The sequence below is a fragment of the Callithrix jacchus genome, chromosome 14 (assembly GCF_049354715.1).
Source record: "Callithrix jacchus isolate 240 chromosome 14, calJac240_pri, whole genome shotgun sequence".
In the NCBI taxonomy this organism is placed as follows: Eukaryota; Metazoa; Chordata; class Mammalia; order Primates; family Cebidae; genus Callithrix; species Callithrix jacchus.
In genome coordinates, this window is record NC_133515.1 from 79,864,463 (window position 1) to 79,873,848 (window position 9,386).

General features: G+C 34.8%; 1 pseudogene; it reads left to right on the forward strand.

The window, feature by feature from the left end:
* The first annotated feature begins 571 nt into the window (after positions 1–571).
* LOC100388035 (small integral membrane protein 7 pseudogene) lies at positions 572–863 on the forward strand (annotated as a pseudogene).
* Positions 864–9,386: the final 8,523 nt, after the last annotated feature.

Sequence of the window (9,386 nt, forward strand, 5' to 3'; positions counted from 1 at the left end):
ATAATCCATGATCCTTAGTCTAAGTGGATTTTCATTAAAACACAATTTTATAACAAAATTTCACTAAAATGAAAGTTTTTGTTAACACAAAATTTCATCAAAATTTTCTACCAGCCTCATCTTAGGAAGGAAAGAATATTCATTCTTGTCTAAATAATTATAATAATAAAATCAGTAGTAGAAAGTGAGTATTACAAGTATACAAGTCACATTTTTTATTTCATACAATTTTGGATATATCTGCAGTTCAGTTGTAGTTTTATTAATTATCTTTAGAACTGAATGGTTTTTAAATCAGAAAAATAATTATTTTATTTGTTTAATAAATTATGCTTAACCTTCTCCTGTGTTCTGCATTTATATTATGAATCTACTGTGATTTCTAGAACTAATCTTTGCATGCCTTGATCCTTCTCTTGTTTTCCAAATCTAAGCCCTTTTGTTTAAATTTCTGTGAAACTTCCCTAACCTTATATACAATATTATTATATTGACCCTCAGCCTTGCCCATTTTTCTGATTTTTAATTTTCTGTTAAAATATATTAATCTCAGTATGCTTTGTTCATAAAGATGATCAGAGACATCCTACTGTTTGGGATGTTGCTGATGAATGCTGGGGCAGGGCTCAACTTTAAACTGAAAAAAAGGACATGCAAGGTTTTGGGAAGGAGGTGTGGAAGCACAGCACAGGTGACAACATTAGGGAATTCTTACTGAGCCTCAGATATTTTGAGTCTTCATCATCCTGTGGAACGTCTTTATGATGTGCTACATGATTATGCCGTTTGGCTGTTGGATATGGAATTACCAAACATGGAACCAGGAACTTACCTTCTTGGATGCTAAGTTCCTCCATTTCTGATGGCTTTAAGAATGCTTTTAACCACAAAACTTATGATCCTCACAGAAAACCCAAGCTCCTGGTGTTGCAGTCTGCTTAGTCCCTAGTTCAGCTACGTCCAAGTTCTTGTCCCATGACCAAAAACAATAAGGCTCACAGCCAGCAGAGAATGGGTAGAGTAAGGTTTATTAGGCAAAAGAAAGCTCTCAGCAAAGAAAGGCACCCTGAAAGCAGGTTGCCAGAAATGGGGCTGAGTTCTCTTATATGGCAAAGACAAGGAAGTCTTCTGTGGGTTCTGCCCAAATGGGAGGGGTAATGTTCTTCCTTGTGCTGTTGCATCTGCCCATGCTTGGGATTGGCCAGCATGACTGGATCTTGCTTATCACCCATGAATAGCTAAGCAAAACCCATGGGGAAACTAAAATCACAATGCTATTGTCTGCTAAGGACAATAGAATGAGTTGGGTCAAGTTAAGGACATTTAGGTTGATCTATTGTACTTGCTCCTAGGCTGAGACAGTCCTTTTTGAGCAGAAATTTTGGCATTAGAGGAAGTTCTTAATCAAATTTCTTTCCACTAGCTACAGGGGTTGTGCAGGTGTGGTCCCACAGGCATTTTTCCACTCCCAAGACCTTCCCTCTCTATCTGCCTAATCAGCCTCTAACTGCCTCCTCTCTCATTGGTGGGTTGAAAAATGTTTGCCAAGATGTGCATAGTTTCCCAGCCACCTCACAGTTTTCAAAGATATTTTCACTTTGGTCTCTGAATTGGAATGCTATCTACTGAAGGGATTTCAGGAGGGTTTACACACAGTGCTGTGATAAAATTGAATTCCCCATAGATAAAAGAACATGGCAAAATAATTTCACCATATTGGAATGTCCCCCAATCATTTCCAAGAAACCTGTGTCTGGATATTTCTCGGTTTATTTTTAATAGCCATCCTTTTGGTAAGATTCATACAGATTTTTAAAAACATTTTTTAATCTAGGTATCTGAGCAGAAGGATTGGCTTTTAAGTTTATCACAGCCTCATTTTTGAACAATTTTTATAAGTCACAAGGACATTCAGTATTTCTTGCTGAAAATGACAGTATCTGGGGTAAGCCAGGAGCCCTGTGTCCAAATTCCTTTCCCATATGAGCAGGGTCAGCTTGGCCACTCAGTGCAGCTGAAATTATTCCTTAGACTAAGAAGAGGGCCTCCTGGAACAGGGACACCAACCTTACTGTGTAGACACTAAGGTGTTAGCAAAAAGGAAGAGATAGTTCCAGGTGAAGTATTTCCACAGAAGAGAAGTGTGGAACAATTGTGGGGTGTTAGAATAAATTTTGTTTTGTCTTGCATCCTTTGTTAAAGGAAGTGACTTTGGGAGCCATTAAAATACATATTAAAAATACACACGTGTGTGTGTGTGTGTGTGTGTGTGTGTGTATACATATACATATATATAATATAGGCAAGAACCTTTTATTCCTAGTTGCTCTTTTAATATTTTACAAATGTTACATTATTTTATATAATAATAAGTGCTAATATAAAACGACTGATTATGCTGCACCAAGCACTAATCTAAATGCTTTAACTATGTTAAATTCCACATCACCTCAATTAGTTATCCAATCTTATAGATTGGAAAACTGAAAAGAATGGGGTTAAGTAACATGTCTAAGGTCTCACAGGCAGTGAGTAATCCTTACTTCTAAGATTTCTACTTTCTTTTCTAGTTTCTTCTGAGATATAGAATAAAAAAGTAAAAGAAAAAGAAAATTTCTACTTTGTTGATTTATATTGTCTCATCTTGCTTCCTAATTTCCCCCTTTGTATTTTTTGGATGCTACTACTCCCTTTATTTATTTACACATTTTAAATACGTATATTAAAGTTCTTTTCAAGTGACTTTAATATCTCAAATCCCCAGTCATAAATCCTTCCAGTTATTTAATTTATGGTTGTCTTTCTTAGCATTGCATCTTTCTTACAAGTCCATTGGCTGTACATATATGTGGTCTAGGAGTTCAACTTCCATGAGGTTAAATCCTCAGTAGTCTCACGTGGTTTGTGTATTGTGGATGCTTTCCAGAGCATGACATTTATGGTTATTTTCACCTCTTTCCTAATGGTTTCACCAATTCTTAAATAATTGAGATTTTTAGACTTATGGTTTCTTTACCAGGTGGTTTGCACAAAGTTGAGCTCTGAAACTTTGTATCTTATGGTCAGGGTTTCAATTTTTTGTGACTTCATTTACTCCGACTTGCAGAATACAACCATAGACCAGTGTTTATATATGAGGACATTGTTTCTTAAAATCCAGTTTCAGACTGGGATCTTTATTCTTACTGCTGAATGTACATAGTCCTTTATTCTTCTTTTGTGGGTGTCTCATTCTCAACCTACAATTTATCTTATGTGGTTATTGTACTTTATGTGTTGTTTAACTTTGATTCTTGGTTAGCAAAATTGACGTGGGGTGTTTTCTGTTGTTTTGTTTTCTTTTGTATTTAGAACAGTTAGGCTCTTCCTTTCCAAGTCTATGGGCTCAGATATACTTTTAATAGTTTAAATATATATAACCTCACATTTTCTATTATTTGGACAAGGAGAAACTTTTTTATTCTGTTCATTACAACAATTCAATCCCATGTTACTTTGAAATTTAAATCAGTTGCATAGTAAATGTTCTCTAGGCACAGATAGCCAAAACTTTCCTGAGTGAATGTCTGTGGTTTTGACCCTTTAACATTAATCTTTCTCCCGAAGAGAAAAGATATATTTATTTTTAATGTGGGAATTTGAGGCTTTTTATTTATTATTTCAACTCTAAGAAGAAGCCAATTATATCTCATATGAGCAATGGGAAAACTGTACAGTTGCTCATGATTTTATTGTTTCATGGAAATGTGAATATATGCTTCAAAATTTATTTTATTTTTCATTGGCTTAATAGTAAAGAATCAGTCAGGATGTATTATCTGCAAAAAAGTACACATGAAATGAGTGGCTTTTAGTAAAAGGTGGGTAGAGAATGTTTGTCAATATTAAATTCTATGTGTGTAGTAGCGTTTCATTGTGCCAGCCTGAATCTGGGCCTCAGACATCTAAGAAATATTTCCTGAAGTGTTAAAATAGCAAAGAAAAAGAAACTTGAACCAAGTTTTAAAATCTTTACTATTATTTATCTTTATGCCCATCAGCAATCTGACAAATATATTACATGCAGAATTCAATAGAATTAGAATATTCTTAATGATCTCTTTAATTAAGAACCTTTTAATAGTGTGGAATGAAATGACAGGGCAGTGTATCCTATCTGAAGTAATCTCATAATATGAAGATGCTTTTTCAGTAGGCAAAAGCTGACAATATTATACAGTTTTAGATTTCCAAGTCTCCAAAAATAATAGTAAATTATTGTATGCCACTTAGATTCAAGATAAAGACTTTCATTGTTTTTTCATTTTAAAAAAATTAAAAAGGGACAATCAAAGAATATTAATCAACAAATATACAGGTCCCTGCATGAACACTTAAAGAACTTTCTATGCTGGATTTATTTGCTTGTTCAGTATTATGGCAAATGTACTTAAAATGTAGAACTGGCTAATCATCAATATAATTTGACAAACACCTATTTAATAAGATCTCTGAGCCAGGAATCTTGATAAATTTTCTAATGAATAAGATGCAATTCATGCTTTGGAAGAACTCCCACACTTACAGATGATATATAGGAATAAGCAATTAACTTTAAAACAATGTACTAACTGTTATAATAGCAGATTATACAAATGCCAAATGGAGGTGCAAAATAAGCTTGTCTGTTTCAGGGAAATAAAGGTCTAAATGGTAAAGCATATAGAGATCACTTAAGCATAGAGAGATCATTTAAATAAAGGTCTAAATGGTAAAGCATATAGAGATCACTTAATCCTTAAGGGTGGAAGGATTACATTTTATTTATGACTCCAATATCTAATAATTTTTTGTAGGATTGGAAAAGTAGGCAGTGATTTTTCTACTAGTGAAAATTACTCCCTGTGACCAAATTGCTTTTCTGAAACTGAGAGAAGTATATTATATCACTCAGGCATATTGAAGACCCTCCCAAAAATAACTGACTGTGACTTGGCTTATTATCTCAATATGAGGTAAGCAGAAACGATGGGGGAAAGGGAGTCAAACACAAGCAGAAAACCATGGAACCCTTAAATGCACCTGTCCCTGTAATTCATTTACTATTCAACTCTTATTATAGTAGTGTTTAATTTCCCACTTTATTCAAGTATGTTCATATGCCAACTCAGACATGAGCACTTCCTTGATCAGTGAAAGAGCAACCTCTATCACTCTTTGTTTAATTTACTCTTCTTACTTTTAGCACTACTTGACATACTATATTTAATTCATTGCTTGTTACTTGTCTTCTTTCTACCAGAATATACACCCCATGAGGTTGGAAATTGTGTTTGTTTTGTCTACTGATGTATTTCCAATAATTTAAACAATGCCTTTATATGGTGAGAGCTCAATGTACTTTCACAGAATGACTGACTGACTTATTTAATTGTATTATAAAGTACCTATTATACATCATGCACTGTGTTAAACTTATCAAGGCAAAGATAGTTTCCTGATTTGTAAAACAACTTATTTAGAGACTCTAGTACCAAATAAACAATTGGAATGTTGATTTGCCTGAGAACTTATAAAAAAAGATGTGTGCAATGTTCTTTGAGCATTCAGTGGAACAAATGACTGCTAAGCCAGGGAAAATTGGGACTATATCTGAAGAACAATTTATACTGATATTTGATTAATAAGGAATACCAATACATAAAAAACAACCACATGCTTAGGAAATAAAAAGCTTAATCCAGAGGAGGACTTTCCCAGAAGACAAAAGTGAAATCTTATTTCTGTTAGAAGTTAATTTCGTTCTACCCCAACTTTACTTTAGCCTCCCTGTCTCACCTATGTGTGAAGGGGTATGAGAAGCCATAAACTCTAGGGGAAAGGGCTCAAATGCATTGACTGGAGACCCTAGAAGACACTTGCTGCAGTCACAGAAAGAACTAGAAGATAAAAGGAACCAACCTCTTCTCCTGCAAAAGGGATACTTGTGAAGACCACACCACTAAGACAAAGGTCAACAGTGCACTCCAATAATTTAGACTTAAAAAGAAGATTAGAGAATGCCACTCCCTACATTCTTTTTTTTTTTTAATTGCATTTTAGGTTTTGGGGTACATGTGCAGATCATGCAAGATAGTTGCATAGGTACACACATGGCAGTGTGTTTTGCTGCCATCTTCCCCTTCACCCACATTTGGCATTTCTCCTCAGGCTATCCCCCACCCCTTCCACCAACCCCGCTGTCCCTCCCTTATTCCCCCCAGTAGACCCCAGTGTGTAGTACTCCCTTCTCTGTGTTCATGTGTTCTCTTTTTTTATCATCCACCTATGAGCAAGAATATGTGGTATTTCATTTTCTGCTCTTGTGTCAGTTTGCTGAGAATGATGTTCTCCAAATTCATCCATGTCCCTACAAAGGACACAAACTCATCCAGCACTATCCCCATCAAGCTACCATTGACTTTCTTCACAGAACTGGAAAAAACCACCATGAACTTCATATGGAACCAAAAGAGAGCCCGCATAGCCAAGTAAATTCTAAGCAAAAAGAACACAGTGGGAGGCATCACACTACTGGACTTCAAACTATACTACCAGGCTACAGTAATCAAAACAGCATGGTAGTGGTACCAAAACAGAGATATAGACCAATGGAACAGAACAGAGGCATCGGAGGCAACACAGCATATCTACAACCATACAATATTTGATAAACCTGACAAAAACAAGCAATGGGGAAAGGACTCCCTGTTTAATAAATGTTGTTGGGATAACTGGCTAACCATACGCAGAAAGCAGAAACTGGACCACTTCCTGACACCTTACACTAAAATTAACTCCAGATGGATTAAAGACTTAAATATAAGACCTGGCACCATAAAAACCCTAGAGGAAAATCTAGGCAAAACCATTCAGGACATAGGAGTAGGCAAGGACTTCATGACCAAAACACCAAAAGCGTTGGCAACAAAAGCCAAAATAGACAAATGCGACCTAATGAAACTCCACAGCTTCTGCACGGCAAAAGAAACAGTCACTAGAGTGAATCAGCAACCAACAGAATGGGAAAAAATTTTTGCAGTTTACCCATCTGACAAAGGGCTGATATCCAGAATTTACAAAGAACTCAAACAAATTTACAGGAAAAAAACAAGCCCATTCAAAAATGGGCAAAAGATATGAACAGATACTTTTCAAAAGAAGACATACATGAGGCCAACAAACATATGAAAAAATGCTCATCATCACTGGTCATTAGAGAGATGCAAATCAAAACCACATTGAGATACCATCTCAAGCCAGTTAGAATGGCGATCATTAAAAAATCTGGAGACAACAGATGCTGAAGAGGATGTGGAGGAATAGGAACACTTTTACACTGTTGGTGGGAGTGTAAATTAGTTCATCCATTGTGGAAGACAGTGTGGCGATTCCCCAAGGCCTTAGAAATAGAAATTCCATTTGACCCAGCAATCCCATTACTGGGTATATATCCAAAGGACTATAAATCGTTCTACTATAAGGACACATGCACACGAATGTTTATTGCAGCATTGTTTACAATAGCAAAGACCTGGAAACAACCCAAAAGCCCATCCATGATAGACTGGATTGGGAAAATGTGGCACATATACACCATGGAATATTATGTAGCCACTCTCTACATTCTAACCCCAGGCTAGTAAGCCTCCAAAGGACAGTGGACATCAGTTAAGAAAGCTGCAAGAGACAAACTTTCTCTGAGGGACAACAAAAAGGGAAGTTCCAAAGCTAATCAAGGAATCAAAAATGGTCATTATGATATTAGAAATCTCTGGAACACAGAGCTACAAAAAACTGTCAAACAAAACCCCCTTGTAGCCAGAACAACATAATTCCTCGTGCAAAAACCCTATTTTCCAAAGAAAAAGAGAGCATTTTAAAGACATCCAGAAGAAGGGTGGGTTACTTTTTTTCTACTCAAGAGTAAGAATTAAAACAGACTTTTTGTAACAAATTCTGAAAACATGGTATCAGTGGAATAAAATCTTTAAGTCTTGGGGGGAAAACCCTGCAAATCTAAATTCCTAAATACAATGAAAATATTGTATGTTTGAAACATTGAAAATATCAATCAAATATCAGATGTACCTACCTAATATATTCAGATATCATAAATCAACTATTAAAATATAGAAGTGAATTAATCATTTTCTTCAAGTAACAAAATAGATAACTTATTGTCTTCATTGCCAACTGACCAGCCTCAAGTTTAATGCTGAAAGAACTTCTTCAGGCAAAAGAATGATATAGATAAGACATATGGATTTATATTGAAAAAAAAAGCATGAGAAAAGTTATAAATGAAGGTAAAATATAATATTTTATATTAATTTTTCTTATTTCAAATTTATCTAAAAGATAACTGTTTAAATAACACTATTTTAATATAAATTTTCATTTTACAAAATTACATGTATGATGTAAATAACATAACAATGTACTGGGTACTTAAAGCTATATAAAAGGGAAATAAATTACAACTATGTCACAAGAGATGGGAAGGAGGAACTTGGAGTATTTTACTATAAGGTACTTACATTACAAATGAACACAAGAGTACTATTTTAGGGAGGATTTCAACAACAGTCTACATTATAAATCTTAGAGCAAAACTAATTTTCTCAGTGTACATAAGTTAATAGCTTACATAAAAGGAAAGCATAAAAATTCTCAATGAAAACAGACAAGGCCAAAAAAGAAAAAAGAAACAACAAACAAATGCAATAAATAGAAAGGAGTCATAAAATTTTATAGAAATATATTTTAAATAATTGTACATGTAAGTAGATTAAACACAGAGTTTAAAAGGAGAGGTTGACAGACTGAATGAAAAGAGGATTCATCTAAATGATGTCTACATAATATTTGTGATACATTTTTAAAAGGCAAGTAGGTGAAAAGTAAAGAGATGAGATAAAATAAAACATACTAAATGTAATCAAAAGAAAGTTGGAGTAGCTATAATAATTTCACACAAAGCTGATTTCTGGTCAACATAGATCATTAGGAATTAGGAAAAACATTACATAATGATAAAGCAATTAATTCTCCAAAAATACATTACAATCCTAAACATGTGTGTACTGACCAACTCTTTCAACCATATTAGCTTAGATATGGTATCATGAAGCCAGGCACAGATGAAGAGAGAGAAACTGGAAAAAGTTGTATAGTTTCATAGTCTCCACTCAATAGCATAGTAGGTCACACAGAACCACTCAGGTTTCTTCAGAAGGAAAGGGCAAGGCTGTTTAAACAGGCTGAGGTTTGGTTAGTTTCAAAAATATCAGTAGGCTTTGGAACACGGAGGCTGTTCCTGTATCTGGTACCTGGCCCTAGGGCAATTAGGGACTGTATACAGTGAC